Raw genomic sequence first — 16663 nt, forward strand, 5'->3', positions numbered from 1 at the left:
TCTTACATATGTTTTCTGATTCAGAATCAGAATTTATTGTCAAGAACAAGTAATGAATTTCAGTGATTTGGGGTAGCAGAATAGTGCAAACATTCATGTTATAACCATCTTTTAACATTGCTTTAAAAAATGAAGTTAACAGTGGAAAAAAACAAGGCAGTGTCTTTGGCTCATTGATTATTCAAGAATTTAGTGGCATCGGAGAAGAAGCTGTCCTCGTGGCATGCGCTGCTTGTCCTTAGGCTCAAGTACCTTTCTCCTAAGGGTAGCAGAGTGAAGACATTATGGTCTGGGTGGTGGGGGTCTTTGCTGAAACAGGATTCTTTTTTAATATAACGCCTCACGTAGATGTTGTCGATGAAGTGAATTCTGCCACCGATGATGTGGCAGGGTGAACTTCCTGAGGGTTGGCACCTCTATACCAGGCAGTGATGAAACCAGCCAGAATGCTCTCCAAAGTTCACCTGTGGAGGTTAACTGGTGTCTTGGATGAAATACCAAAGCACCTAATACACCTCAGAAAGTATAGCCACTGGCGAGCCTTCTTTCTGAATAGATTCTTGATCATCTCCACGGCTGAATCCTCCATGAAGATCGAATCGTGGTCTGCAGACTTCACCCTGATATCCATAATTATCTCCTCTGTTTTGGTGTCATTGAGGGAAAGGATGTCGTTGTTACACAGTAGCCGAGCTGATCTATGTCCCTCCTGTACACTTTGTCATTCCATTTGTTATTTGGCCGAGATTTGTCCTGTCATCGGGAAACACGCAGAAAGCAATGGAAATGTGCCTCGCCACATGGTCACGTGTTAACAATAATGAGAGCGATGTGGGCAAAGCACAAATTCTTAGAGTGGGCCTGTGCTGAGAAACTGTGGGGAGGAGACGTAGTTTCCGATTCATACTGGCTGTTGTCTTTGGTTGAGAGAGTTAAGTATCCAATTGCAGAGTGAGGTACAGGGGGGTGAGAGATTTTACTTCTTGACCAGCTCTGAGTTGATAGCAGTTTTGAAGGACAAGCTGTAGTCAATGAAGAGCACACTTTAGTTCTCAGGGTCAATCTGATATTTACAATAGACAATAGGAGCTGGAGTGGGCCCTTCGGCCCGTCGAGCCAGCACCACCATTTTACAAATCCTGGCTGATCACTACCATCAATACCCCTTTCCAGCCTTATCCCCATAACCCTTAACTCCTTTGCCCTATGATTTCCCTTTTTGGATCAACAGAGACGACCTAAATGAATTGAATTATGAATTAACCACATGTCGTCTCTTTTGCCTCCCTTGTTGCTCGACGTTCAATATTAATGAATTGGAAAGATGCTGTTGCCCCTAAAAACACTCAATTACTCCGTGATATGGTGGCAGGCCTAACTTTGAATTAATCAGATGTTCTTCCACAGATTCACATTTAAACATTCTATGTCCATGGGCACCTTTAATTCAACATTTTGGTAACAATTAATCACTTGGGCCTTGCTTTATATGTTTGTTTTCTTTAATGGTAGTGAAATTTTATGTACTCACAAAAGAACTTCAGAAGGGAAGGTGAAGGAATTTGGAGTATCGTATACTCTTTAAATCATGTTCTATTAGACATATGTTATAATTGTTTAAATGTTTATCAGTTTATTTCTGTTTGTTATGATATAATGGTTAGAAATGATCAATTATTTTTATAATTTGTATTTTATCTGAATCTTCCTTTTTATGTATTACCATTGATTAATGGCTTCTGTTTGTTTCCTGTTTCTTAAAGGCCACTGGAAATATTTTAAAAGTGAGCCTCATGCCTTTGAAGCAATGGGCCTCCTGCCGGGTACCGGATATGAAATGGGCCACCAGCCGGATGTGGAAAGGGCCTCCTGCCAGATGCCGGATGTGGCTTAGTCCTCCTGCCGGATGTGGAATGGGTTTCCATCCGGATGCCGGATGTGAAATGGGCCTCCTGCCGGATGTGGAATGGGACTCCTGCCGGATGCTGGATGTGGAATAGTCCTCCTGCCGGATGTGGAAAGAGCCTCAATCCGGATGCCGGATGTGCAGTGTGCCTCCTGCTGGGAAGGTAATTGTTTACATATTTTTTGGTCTCATGCACCTATTTCCACTTTTTGTGAAGATACCTTTCATATCTTGTCAGGTTCAGAATCAGGATTTATTGTCAAGAACATGTCCTAATATTTGGTGATTTGGGGCAGCAGGATGGAGCAAACATTCATCTTATAACCATCGTTCAGAACAACTCTTAAAAATAAAGTTAACAGTGCACAAAAAAGCAAGGCTGTGTCTTTGGCTCATTGATTTTACAGGATCTGGTGGCATCAGGGAAGAAACTGACATTGTGGCATTGACCTCTATTCCTCAGGCTCCAGTACCTTATCCAATGATAGTAGAGTGAGGAAGTTATGGTCTGGATGGTGGAGGTTTTCCATGATAGAGACTTTTATTTTAAGACAGCATGTCATGTATAGATTCTGACTGGAGTGAATTCTAGTGCCTGTGATGTTACAGGGAGAGCTAAAAACCCCCTCGAAATTATGATTTTCCTGAGATATGGCACCTCCAAGCCAGGCAGTGATGCAACCTACCAGAATGATCTGCATAGTACACCTGTGGAGGTTAAGGTGTGTCTTCATTGCGATAATGAATCTCCTCAGGCACATCACACAATAGAGCCAATGGTGAGGGTTTTTTGTGAAAGCATCACCATGGACGCGCCATGACAGATCTTCAGAGTTTTAATGCTTAGGAATTTGACGTTCGTGAACATCTGCACTCCTGAGACCTCCATGAAGACTGGGTCGTGTTCTTTTGACTTCCTGCAGAATCCAAAATCTTGTCCTTTGTTTTGTTGACATTGAGTGAAAAGTTTGATTTGTTAGCATCCAACCAGCTGATCTATGTCCTTCCTTCTTCGCTTCATCATTGCCATTTATTGTTTGCTGACAATTGTTCTGTCATCCGCCAACATGTCGATAGCAATGGAATTATGGCTCACCACACACAGTCATGGGTTTACAGAGAGTAGAGCAGGGGGCTAAGCACACATCCTTGGACTGCGCCTGTGTTGATGATCAGTGGGGAAGAGCCCTTGTTTCCAATTCATCCTGACTGTGGTCTTCCAATGAGAATGTCAAAGATCCAATTGCAGAGTAAGGTACAGAGGGATAGAGTTAGTTGATTTTTGACCAGAACTGAGGAAACAATGGTATTGAAGGACGTCCTGATGTTGATAACTCATCCAAAATTGCTCCTTTTGGATCAACAGAGACAACCTAAATGAATTGAACTATGAATTAACCACATGTCATCTCTTTTGCCTCCCTTGTTGATCGACGTTCAATATTGATGAGTTGGAAAGATGCTGTTGCCCCTAAAAGCACTCAATTACGCTGTAATATGGTGGCAGGCCTAACTTTGAATTAATCAGATGTTCTTCCACAGATCCACATTTAAACATTCTGTGTCCATGGGCACCTTTAATTCAACATTTTTGTAACATTTAATCACTGTGACCTTGCTTTATATGTTTGTTTTCTTTAATGATAGAGAAATTTTATGTACTCACAAAAGAACTTCAGAAGGGAAGGTGAAGGAATTTGGAGTATCGTATACTCTTTAAATCATGTTCTATTAGACATATGTTATAATTGTTTAAATGTTTATCACTTTATTTCTGTTTGTTATGATAAAATGGTTAGACATGATCAATTATTTTTATAATTTGTATTTTATCTGAATCTTCCTTTTTATGTATTACCATTGATTAATGGCTTCTGTTTGTTTCCTGTTTCTTAAAGGCCACTGGAAATATTTTAAAAGAGAGCCTCATGCCTTTGAAGCAATGGGCCTCCTGCCGGGTACCGGATATGAAATGGGCCACCAGCCGGATGTGGAAAGGGCCTCCTGCCAGATGCCGGATGTGGCTTAGTCCTCCTGCCGGATGTGGAATGGGCCTCCATCCGGATGCCGGATGTGAAATGGGCCTCCTGCCGGATGTGGAATGGGACTCCTGCCGGATGCTGGATGTGGAATAGTCCTCCTGCCGGATTTGGAAAGAGCCTCAATCCGGATGCCGGATGTGCAGTGTGCCTCCTGCTGGGAAGGTAATTGTTTACATATTTTTTGGTCTCATGCACCTATTTCCACTTTTTGTGAAGATACCTTTCATATCTTGTCAGGTTCAGAATCAGGATTTATTGTCAAGAAGATGTCCTAATATTTGGTGATTTGGGGCAGCAGGATGGAGCAAACATTCATCTTATAACCATCGTTCAGAACTACTCTTAAAAATAAAGTTAACAGTGCACAAAAAAGCAAGGCTGTGTCTTTGGCTCATTGATTATACAGGATCTGGTGGCATCAGGGAAGAAACTGACATTGTGGCATTGACCTCTATTCCTCAGGCTCCAGTACCTTATCCAATGATAGTAGAGTGAGGAAGTTATGGTCTGGATGGTGGAGGTTTTCCATGATAGAGACTTTTATTTTAAGACAGCATGTCATGTATAGATTCTGACTGGAGTGAATTCTAGTGCCTGTGATGTTACAGGGAGAGCTAAAAACCCTCTCGAAATTATGATTTTCCTGAGATATGGCACCTCCAAGCCAGGCAGTGATGCAACCTACCAGAATGATCTGCATAGTACACCTGTGGAGGTTAAGGTGTGTCTTCATTGCGATAATGAATCTCCTCAGGCACATCACACAATAGAGCCAATGGTGAGGCTTTTTTGTGAAAGCATCACCATGGACGCTCCATGACAGATCTTCAGAGTTTTAATGCTTAGGAATTTGACGTTCGTGAACATCTGCACTCCTGAGACCTCCATGAAGACTGGGTCGTGTTCTTTTGACTTCCTGCAGAATCCAAAATCTTGTCCTTTGTTTTGTTGACATTGAGTGAAAAGTTTGATTTGTTAGCATTCAACCAGCTGATCTATGTCCTTCCTTCCTCGCTTCATCATTGCCATTTATTGTTTGCTGACAATTGTAGTGTCATCCGCCAACATGTTGATAGCAATGGAATTATGGCTCACCACACACAGTCATGGGTTTACAGAGAGTAGAGCAGGGGGCTAAGCACACATCCTTGGACTGCGCCTGTGTTGATGATCAGTGGGGAAGAGACCTTGTTTCCAATTCATCCTGACTGTGGTCTTCCAATGAGAATGTCAAAGATCCAATTGCAGAGTAAGGTACAGAGGGATAGAGTTAGTTGATTTTTGACCAGAACTGAGGAAACAATGGTATTGAAGGACGTCCTGATGTTGATAACTCATCCAAAATTGCTCCTTTTGGATCAACAGAGACAACCTAAATGAATTGAACTATGAATTAACCACATGTCATCTCTTTTGCCTCCCTTGTTGATCGACGTTCAATATTGATGAGTTGGAAAGATGCTGTTGCCCCTAAAAGCACTCAATTACGCTGTAATATGGTGGCAGGCCTAACTTTGAATTAATCAGATGTTCTTCCACAGATCCACATTTAAACATTCTGTGTCCATGGGCACCTTTAATTCAACATTTTTGTAACATTTAATCACTGTGACCTTGCTTTATATGTTTGTTTTCTTTAATGATAGAGAAATTTTATGTACTCACAAAAGAACTTCAGAAGGGAAGGTGAAGGAATTTGGAGTATCGTATACTCTTTAAATCATGTTCTATTAGACATATGTTATAATTGTTTAAATGTTTATCACTTTATTTCTGTTTGTTATGATAAAATGGTTAGACATGATCAATTATTTTTATAATTTGTATTTTATCTGAATCTTCCTTTTTATGTATTACCATTGATTAATGGCTTCTGTTTGTTTCCTGTTTCTTAAAGGCCACTGAAAATATTTTAAAAGAGAGCCTCATGCCTTTGAAGCAATGGGCCTCCTGCCGGGTACCGGATATGAAAGGGGCCACCAGCCGGATGTGGAATGGGCCTCCTGCCAGATGCCGGATGTGGTATAGTCCTCCTGCCGGATGTGGAATGGGCCTCCATCCGGATGCCGGATGTGAAATGGGCCTCCTGCCGGATGTGGAATGGGACTCCTGCCGGATGCTGGATGTGGAATAGTCCTCCTGCCGGATGTGGAAAGAGCCTCAATCTGGATGCCGGATGTGCAGTGTGCCTCCTGCTGGGAAGGTAATTGTTTACATATTTTTTGGTCTCATGCACCTATTTCCACTTTATGTGAAGATACCTTTCATATCTTGTCAGGTTCAGAATCAGGATTTATTGTCAAGAACATGTCCTAATATTTGGTGATTTGGGGCAGCAGGATGGAGCAAACATTCATCTTATAACCATCGTTCAGAACTACTCTTAAAAATAAAGTTAACAGTGCACAAAAAAGCAAGGCTGTGTCTTTGGCTCATTGATTATACAGGATCTGGTGGCATCAGGGAAGAAACTGACATTGTGGCATTGACCTCTATTCCTCAGGCTCCAGTACCTTATCCAATGATAGTAGAGTGAGGAAGTTATGGTCTGGATGGTGGAGGTTTTCCATGATAGAGACTTTTATTTTAAGACAGCATGTCATGTATAGATTCTGACTGGAGTGAATTCTAGTGCCTGTGATGTTACAGGGAGAGATAAAAACCCTCTCGAAATTATGATTTTCCTGAGATATGGCACCTCCAGACCAGGCAGTGATGCAACCTACCAGAATGATCTGCATAGTACACCTGTGGAGGTTAAGGAGTGTCTTCATTGCGATAATGAATCTCCTCAGGCACATCACACAGTATAGCCAATGGTGAGGTTTTTTTGTGAAAGCATCACGATAGAGGTTCCATGACAGATCCTCAGAGTTTTAATGCTTAGGAATTTGACATTCGCGAACATCTGCACTCCTGAGACCTCCATGAAGACTGGGTCGTGTTCTTTTGACTTCCTGCAGAATCCAAAATCTTATCCATTGTTTTGTTGACATTCAGTGAAAAGTTTGATTTGTTAGCATTCAATCAGCTGATCTATGTCCTTCCTTCTTCGCTTCATCATTGCCATTTATTGTTTGCTGACAATTGTAGTGTCATCCGCCAACATGTTGATAGCAATGGAAATATGGCTCACCATACACAGTCATGGGTTTACAGAGAGTAGAGCAGGGGGCTAAGTACACATCCTTGGACTGCGCCTGTGTTGATGATCAGTGGGGAAGAGACCTTGTTTCCAATTCGTCCTGACTGTAGTCTTCCAATGAGAATGTCAAAGATCCAATTGCAGAGTGAGGTACAGAGGGATAGAGTTAGTTGCTTTTTGACCAGCACTGAGGGAACAATGGTATTGAAGGATGTCCTGAAGTGGATAACTAATCTAATATTGCTCCTTTTGGATCAACAGAGACAACCTAAATGAATTGAACTATGAATTAACCACATGTCATCTCTTTTGCCTCCCTTGTTGATCGACATTCAATATTGATGAGTTGGAAAGATGCTGTTGCCCCTAAAAACACTCAATTCCTCTGTGATATGGTGGCAGGCCTAACTTTGAATTAATCAGATGTTCTTCCACAGATTCACATTTAAACATTCTGTGTCCATGGGCACCTTTAATTCAACATTTTTGTAACATTTAATCATTTGGACCTTGCTTTATATGTTTGTTTTCTTTAATGGTAGAGAAATTTTATGTACTCACAAAAGAACTTCAGAAGGGAAGGTGAAGGAATTTGGAGTATCGTATACTCTTTAAATCATGTTCTATTAGACATATGTTATAATTGTTTAAATGTTTATCACTTTATTTCTGTTTGTTATGATATAATGGTTGGACATAATCAATTATTTTTATAATTTGTATTTTATCTGAATCTTCCTTTTTATGTATTACCATTGATTAATGGCTTCTGTTTGTTTCCTGTTTCTTAAAGGCCACTGAAAATATTTTAAAAGAGAGCCTCATGCCTTTGAAGCAATGGGCCTCCTGCCGGGTACCGGATATGAAAGGGGCCACCAGCCGGATGTGGAATGGGCCTCCTGCCAGATGCCGGATGTGGTATAGTCCTCATGCCGGATGTGGAATGGGCCTCCATCCGGATGCCGGATGTGAAATGGGCCTCCTGCCGGATGTGGAATGGGACTCCTGCCGGATGCTGGATGTGGGATAGTCCTCCTGCCGGATGTGGAAAGAGCCTCAATCTGGATGCCGGATGTGCAGTGTGCCTCCTGCTGGGAAGGTAATTGTTTACATATTTTTTGGTCTCATGCACCAATTTACACTTTTTGTGAAGATACCTTTCATATCTTGTCAGGTTCAGAATCAGGATTTATTGTCAAGAACATGTCCTAATATTTAGAGATTTGGGGCAGCAGGATGGAGCAAACATTCATCTTATAACCATCGTTCAGAACTAGACTTAAAAATAAAGTTAACAGTGCACAAAAAAGCAAGGCTGTGTCTTTGGCTCATTGATTATACAGGATCTGGTGGCATCAGGGAAGAAACTGACATTGTGGCATTGACCTCTATTCCTCAGGCTCCAGTACCTTATCCAATGATAGTAGAGTGAGGAAGTTATGGTCTGGATGGTGGAGGTTTTACATGATAGAGACTTTTATTTTAAGACAGCATGTCATGTATAGATTCTGACTGGAGTGAATTCTAGTGCCTGTGATGTTACAGGGAGAGCTAAAAACCCTCTCGAAATTATGATTTTCCTGAGATATGGCACCTCCAAGCCAGGCAGTGATGCAACCTACCAGAATGATCTGCATAGTACACCTGTGGAGGTTAAGGTGTGTTTTCATTGCGATAATGAATCTCCTCAGGCACATCACACAATAGAGCCAATGGTGAGGCTTTTTTGTGAAAGCATCACCATGGACGCTCCATGACAGATCCTCAGAGTTTTAATGCTTAGGAATTTGACGTTCGTGAACATCTGCACTCCTGAGACCTCCATGAAAACTGGGTCGTGTTCTTTTGACTTCCTGCAGAATCCAAAATCTTGTCCTTTGTTTTGTTGACATTGAGTGAAAAGTTTGATTTGTTAGCATTCAACCAGCTGATCTATGTCCTTCCTTCTTCGCTTCATCATTGCCATTTATTGTTTGCTGACAATTGTGGTGTCATCCGCCAACATGTCGATAGCAATGGAATTATGGCTCACCACACACAGTCATGGGTTTACAGAGAGTAGAGCAGGGGGCTAAGCACACATCCTTGGACTGCGCCTGTGTTGATGATCAGTGGGGAAGAGCCCTTGTTTCCAATTCGTCCTGACTGTGGTCTTCCAATGAGAATGTCAAAGATCCAATTGCAGAGTAAGGTGCAGAGGGATAGAGTTAGTTGATTTTTGACCAGAACTGAGGAATCAATGGTATTGAAGGACGTCCTGATGTTGATAACTCATCCAAAATTGCTCCTTTTGGATCAACAGAGACAACCTAAATGAATTGAACTATGAATTAACCACATGTCGTCTCTTTTGCCTCCCTTGTTGCTCGACGTTCAATATTGATGAGTTGGAAAGATGCTGTTGCCCCTAAAAACACTCAATTCCTCTGTGATATGGTGGCAGGCCTAACTTTGAATTAATCAGATGTTCTTCCACAGATTCACATTTAAACATTCTGTGTCCATGGGCAACTTTATTTCAACATTTTTGTAACATTTAATCACTGGGACCTTGCTTTATATGTTTGTGTTTCTTTCATGGTAGAGAAATTTTATGTACTCACTAAAGAACTTCAGAAGGGAAGGGGAAGGAATTTGGCGTATCGTATACTCTTTAAATCATGTTCTATTAGACATATGTTATAATTGTTTAAATGTTTATCACTTTATTTCTGTTTGTTATGATATGATCAATTTATTTTTATAATTTGTATTTTATCTGAATCTTCCTTTTTATGTATTACCATTGATTAATGGCTTCTGTTTGTTTCCTGTTTCTTAAAGGCCACTGAAAATATTTTAAAAGAGAGCCTCATGCCTTTGAAGCAATAGGCCTCCTGCCGGGTACCGGATATGAAATGGGCCACCAGCCGGATGTGGAAAGGGCCTCCTGCCAGATGCCGGATGTGGCTTAGTCCTCCTGCCGGATGTGGAATGGGCCTCCATCCGGATGCCGGATGTGAAATGGGCCTCCTGCCGGATGTGGAATGGGACTCCTGCCGGATGCTGGATGTGGAATAGTCCTCCTGCCGGATGTGGAAAGAGCCTCAATCCGGATGCCGGATGTGCAGTGTGCCTCCTGCTGGGAAGGTAATTGTTTACATATTTTTTGGTCTCATGCACCTATTTCCACTTTTTGTGAAGATACCTTTCATATCTTGTCAGGTTCAGAATCAGGATTTATTGTCAAGAACATGTCCTAATATTTGGTGATTTGGGGCAGCAGGATGGAGAAAACATTCATCTTATAACCATCGTTCAGAACTACTCTTAAAAATAAAGTTAACAGTGCACAAAAAAGCAAGGCTGTGTCTTTGGCTCATTGATTATACAGGATCTGGTGGCATCAGGGAAGAAACTGACATTGTGGCATTGACCTCTATTCCTCAGGCTCCAGTACCTTATCCAATGATAGTAGAGTGAGGAAGTTATGGTCTGGATGATGGAGGTTTTCCATGATAGAGACTTTTATTTTAAGACAGCATGTCATATATAGATTCTGACTGGAGTGAATTCTAGTGCCTGTGATGTTACAGGGAGAGATAAAAACCCTCTCGAAATTATGATTTTCCTGAGATATGGCACCTCCAGACCAGGCAGTGATGCAACCTACCAGAATGATCTGCATAGTACACCTGTGGAGGTTAAGGAGTGTCTTCATTGAGATAATGAATCTCCCCAGGCACATCACACAGCATAGCCAATGGTGAGATTTTATTGTGAAAGCATCACGATGGAGGTTCCATGACAGATCCTCAGAGTTTTAATGCTTAGGAATTTGACATTCGCGAACATCTGCACTCCTGAGACCTCAATGAAGACTGGGTCGTGTTCTTTTGACTTCCTGCAGAATCCAAAATCTTATCCATTGTTTTGTTGACATTGAGTGAAAAGTTTGATTTGTTAGCATTCAACCAGCTGATCTATGTCCTTCCTTCTTCGCTTCATCATTGCCATTTATTGTTTGCTGACAATTGTGGTGTCATCCGCCAACATGTTGATAGCAATGGAATTATGGCTCACCACACACAGTCATGGGTTTACAGAGAGTAGAGCAGGGGGCTAAGCACACATCCTTGGACTGCGCCTGTGTTGATGATCAGTGGGGAAGAGACCTTGTTTCCAATTCGTCCTGACTGTAGTCTTCCAATGAGAATGTCAAAGATCCAATTGCAGAGTGAGGTACAGAGGGATAGAGTTAATTGCTTTTTGACCAGCACTGAGGGAACAATGGTATTGAAGGATGTCCTGAAGTGGATAACTAATCTAATATTGCTCCTTTTGGATCAACAGAGACAACCTAAATGAATTGAACTATGAATTAACCACATGTCGTCTCTTTTGCCTCCCTTGTTGCTCGACGTTCAATATTGATGACTTGGAAAGATGCTGTTGCCCCTAAAAACACTCAATTCCTCTGTGATATGGTGGCAGGCCTAACTTTGAATTAATCAGATGTTCTTCCACAGATTCACATTTAAACATTCTGTGTCCATGGGCAACTTTATTTCAACATTTTTGTAACATTTAATCACTGGGACCTTGCTTTATATGTTTGTGTTTCTTTCATGGTAGAGAAATTTTATGTACTCACTAAAGAACTTCAGAAGGGAAGGGGAAGGAATTTGGCGTATCGTATACTCTTTAAATCATGTTCTATTAGACATATGTTATAATTGTTTAAATGTTTATCACTTTATTTCTGTTTGTTATGATATGATCAATTTATTTTTATAATTTGTATTTTATCTGAATCTTCCTTTTTATGTATTACCATTGATTAATGGCTTCTGTTTGTTTCCTGTTTCTTAAAGGCAACTGAAAATATTTTAAAAGAGAGCCTCATGCCTTTGAAGCAATGGGCCTCCTGCCGGGTACCGGATATGAAATGGGCCACCAGCCGGATGTGGAAAGGGCCTCCTGCCAGATGCCGGATGTGGCTTAGTCCTCCTGCCGGATGTGGAATGGGCCTCCATCCGGATGCCGGATGTGAAATGGGCCTCCTGCCGGATGTGGAATGGGACTCCTGCCGGATGCTGGATGTGGAATAGTCCTCCTGCCGGATGTGGAAAGAGCCTCAATCCGGATGCCGGATGTGCAGTGTGCCTCCTGCTGGGCAGGTAATTGTTTACATATTTTTTGGTCTCATGCACCTATTTTCACTTTTTGTGAAGATACCTTTCATATCTTGTCAGGTTCAGAATCAGGATTTATTGTCAAGAACATGTCCTAATATTTGGTGATTTGGGGCAGCAGGATGGAGAAAACATTCATCTTATAACCATCGTTCAGAACTAGACTTAAAAATAAAGTTAACAGTGCACAAAAAAGCAAGGCTGTGTCTTTGGCTCATTGATTATACAGGATCTGGTGGCATCAGGGAAGAAACTGACATTGTGGCATTGACCTCTATTCCTCAGGCTCCAGTACCTTATCCAATGATAGTAGAGTGAGGAAGTTATGGTCTGGATGATGGAGGTTTTCCATGATAGAGACTTTTATTTTAAGACAGCATGTCATATATAGATTCTGACTGGAGTGAATTCTAGTGCCTGTGATGTTACAGGGAGAGATAAAAACCCTCTCGAAATTATGATTTTCCTGAGATATGGCACCTCCAGACCAGGCAGTGATGCAACCTACCAGAATGATCTGCATAGTACACCTGTGGAGGTTAAGGAGTGTCTTCATTGAGATAATGAATCTCCTCAGGCACATCACACAGCATAGCCAATGGTGAGATTTTTTTGTGAAAGCATCACGATGGAGGTTCCATGACAGATCCTCAGAGTTTTAATGCTTAGGAATTTGACATTCGCGAACATCTGCACTCCTGAGACCTCAATGAAGACTGGGTCGTGTTCTTTTGACTTCCTGCAGAATCCAAAATCTTATCCATTGTTTTGTTGACATTGAGTGAAAAGTTTGATTTGTTAGCATTCAACCAGCTGATCTATGTCCTTCCTTCTTCGCTTCATCATTGCCATTTATTGTTTGCTGACAATTGTGGTGTCATCCGCCAACATGTTGATAGCAATGGAATTATGGCTCACCACACACAGTCATGGGTTTACAGAGAGTAGAGCAGGGGGCTAAGCACACATCCTTGGACTGCGCCTGTGTTGATGATCAGTGGGGAAGAGACCTTGTTTCCAATTCGTCCTGACTGTAGTCTTCCAATGAGAATGTCAAAGATCCAATTGCAGAGTGAGGTACAGAGGGATAGAGTTAATTGCTTTTTGACCAGCACTGAGGGAACAATGGTATTGAAGGATGTCCTGAAGTGGATAACTAATCTAATATTGCTCCTTTTGGATCAACAGAGACAACCTAAATGAATTGAACTATGAATTAACCACATGTCAACTCTATTGCCTCCCTTGTTGATCGACGTTCAATATTGATGAGTTGGAAAGATGCTGTTGCCCCTAAAAACACTCAATTACGCTGTAATATGGTGGCAGGCCTTAATTTGAATTAATCAGATGTTCTTCCACAGATTCACATTTAAACATTCTGTGTCCATGGGCACCTTTAATTCAACATTTTTGTAACATTTAATCACTGGGACCTTGCTTTATATTTTTGATTTCTTTAATGGTAGTGAAATTTTATGTACTCACAAAAGAACTTCAGAAGGGAAGGTGAAGGAATTTGGAGTATCGTATACTCTTTAAATCATGTTCTATTAGACATATGTTATAATTGTTTAAATGTTTATCACTTTATTTCTGTTTGTTATGATATGATCAATTTATTTTTATAATTTGTATTTTATCTGAATCTTCCTTTTTATGTATTACCATTGATTAATGGCTTCTGTTTGTTTCCTGTTTCTTAAAGGCCACTGAAAATATTTTAAAAGAGAGCCTCATGCCTTTGAAGCAATGGGCCTCCTGTCGGGTACCGGATATGAAATGGGCCACCAGCCGGATGTGGTATGGGCCTCCTGCCAGATGCCGGATGTGGTATAGTCCTCCTGCCGGATGTGGAATGGGCCTCCATCCGGATGCCGGATGTGAAATGGGCCTCCTGCCGGATGTGGAATGGGACTCCTGCCGGATGCTGGATGTGGAATAGTCCTCCTGCCGGATGTGGAAAGAGCCTCAATCCGGATGCCGGATGTGCAGTGTGCCTCCTGCTGGGAAGGTAATTGTTTACATATTTTTTGGTCTCATGCACCTATTTCCACTTTTTGTGAAGATACCTTTCATATCTTGTCAGGTTCAGAATCAGGATTTATTGTCAAGAACATGTCCTAATATTTGGTGATTTGGGGCAGCAGGATGGAGAAAACATTCATCTTATAACCATCGTTCAGAACTACTCTTAAAAATCAATTTAACAGTGCACAAAAAAGCAAGGCTGTGTCTTTGGCTCATTGATTATACAGGATCTGGTGGCATCAGGGAAGAAACTGACATTGTGGCATTGACCTCTATTCCTCAGGCTCCATTACCTTATCCAATGATAGTAGAGTGAGGAAGTTATGGTCTGGGTGGTGGAGATTTTCCATGATAGAGACTTTTATTTTAAGACAGCATGTCATGTATAGATTCTGACTGGAGTGAATTCTGGTGCCTGTGATGTTACAGGGAGAGATAAACCCCCTCTCGAAATTATGATTTTCCTGAGATATGGCACCTCCAGACCAGGCAGTGATGCAACCTACCAGAATGATCTGCATAGTACACCTGTGGAGGTTAAGGTGTGTCTTCATTGCGATAATGAATCTCCTCAGGCATATCACACAGTATAACCAATAGCCCTTTTTTTGAATGCATCACATGGAGACTCCATGACAGATCCTCAGAATTTTAATGCTTAGGAATTTGACATTCGTGAAAATCTGCAGCCTTCTTTGTTTATTTGGTGTTGCTTCTGGTATGTGTGAGTTGGTCATTTCCCCAGTAGTCTCTTCCTCCTGCTTGATGTGGAATCCTCCAAATCCCAGATGCCGGATGTGGAATGTTTCTGCTGCAAGATGCCGGATGTGGAATGGTCGGCCTGCCAGATGTGGAATAGTCCACCTTTCAGGTGCCGAACGTGGAATGTTCCTGCTGCTAGATGCCAGATGTGGAATAGCTTTGCTGCCATATGCCAGATGTGGGATGGTCCTCCTGCCAGATGCCAGATGTGGAATTGTCCGCCTACCAGTTGCCAGATGTGGAATGGTCCGCCTTCCAGGTGCCAGATGTGGGATGGTCTGCCTGCGAGATGTGGAATGGTCTGCCTGCTAGATGTGGAATGGTCCACCTGCCAGGTGCCAGGTGTGGATAGTCCATCTCCCAGATGCCAGATGAGGATTGGTCAGGTGCCTGTTGTGGGATGGTCTGTCTGACAGGTGCCGGATTTGGACTGCGCCTCCTGGCGGATGTCAGCTGTGTAATAGTCCTTCTGGATGTGGAAAGGGCCTGCTAAAGGAAAAGATACTTTGGGGAATCTCCGATGTTCTTCTACCTTGATCACATTTAATCTATCTCTGCTTATGGGCTCCTTTTATTCAATATTTTCCTAATTTATGAGATCACTAGAAACTTGCTTTATTATTTTGTGTTTTACTTTAATGGTAGTGAAATGATTTGTACTTACCCGAGAAGTTCAGAAGGTGAGAGGATAGAATTTGTCATATTATATAATTTTGTGACTTTTAACAATTCGCCATGTTATAATTGTTGAAGTAATTTACAACCTTGTTGTCATTTGACTGTTATGATATTGTGTTTATATAATAGTTTGATTTCTCTTCTCTAACTCTTTCTTCTTTCTGTTTCCAGGTGCTCAATCATTTATCCAACATCCTGTGGACCAGACACTTTCAGAATTTGGAATTTTTTAGAATGTAAAATAATAATATCAGTGGTATTTATAAGTACATTTAAGCTGTTTTCAAATGATCAAAAACAAAGGCACGTCCCAAATAGAAATGCCACTGCACAGGGTGGGGTTACAGTGGCCCTGGGTAGTGGGGTTACAGTGGCTCTGGGTAGTGGGGGTTACGGTGGCTCTGGGTAGTGGGGTTACGGCGGCTCAGGGTAGTAGGGTTACGACGGCTCTGGGTAGTGGGGTTACGGCGGCTCTGGGTAGTGGGGTTACGGCGGCTCTGGGTAGTGGGGTTACGGCGGCTCTGGGTAGTGGGGTTACGGCGGCTCTGTGTAGTGGGGATATGGCGGCTCTGGGTAGTGGGGTTACGGCGGCTCTGGGTCGTGGGGTTACGGCGGCTCTGGGTAGTCGGGTTGAGGTGGCTCTGGCTAGTGGGATTACGGCGGCTCTGGCTAGTGGGGTTACGGCGGCTCTGGGTCGTGGGGTTACGGCGGTTCTGGATCGTGGGGTCAATGTGGCTCTGGGTCATGAGGTTATGGCGGCTCTCAGTCGTGGGGTTACGGTGGCTCTGGGTCATGGGGTTACGGCGGCTCTGGGTCGTGGGATTATGGCGGCTCAGGGTTGTGGGGTTACGGCGGCTCTGGGTAGTGGGGTTATGGCGGCTCAGGGTAGTAGGGTTACGGCGGCTCTGGCTAGTGGGGTTACGGC

At 42.3% G+C, this 16663-nt stretch overlaps 1 long non-coding RNA gene across 1 annotated transcript; it reads left to right on the forward strand.

The window, feature by feature from the left end:
* The first annotated feature begins 9928 nt into the window (after positions 1-9928).
* Positions 9929-16205, forward strand: LOC138745701 (uncharacterized). The gene is made up of 4 exons (XR_011346425.1): positions 9929-10222; positions 11947-12252; positions 13976-14281; positions 15910-16205. It is a non-coding gene; the product is annotated as an uncharacterized lncRNA (long non-coding RNA).
* The last annotated feature ends 458 nt before the right edge of the window (positions 16206-16663 follow it).

The sequence above is a fragment of the Narcine bancroftii genome, chromosome 11 (assembly GCF_036971445.1).
Source record: "Narcine bancroftii isolate sNarBan1 chromosome 11, sNarBan1.hap1, whole genome shotgun sequence".
Classification (NCBI taxonomy): domain Eukaryota; kingdom Metazoa; phylum Chordata; class Chondrichthyes; order Torpediniformes; family Narcinidae; genus Narcine; species Narcine bancroftii.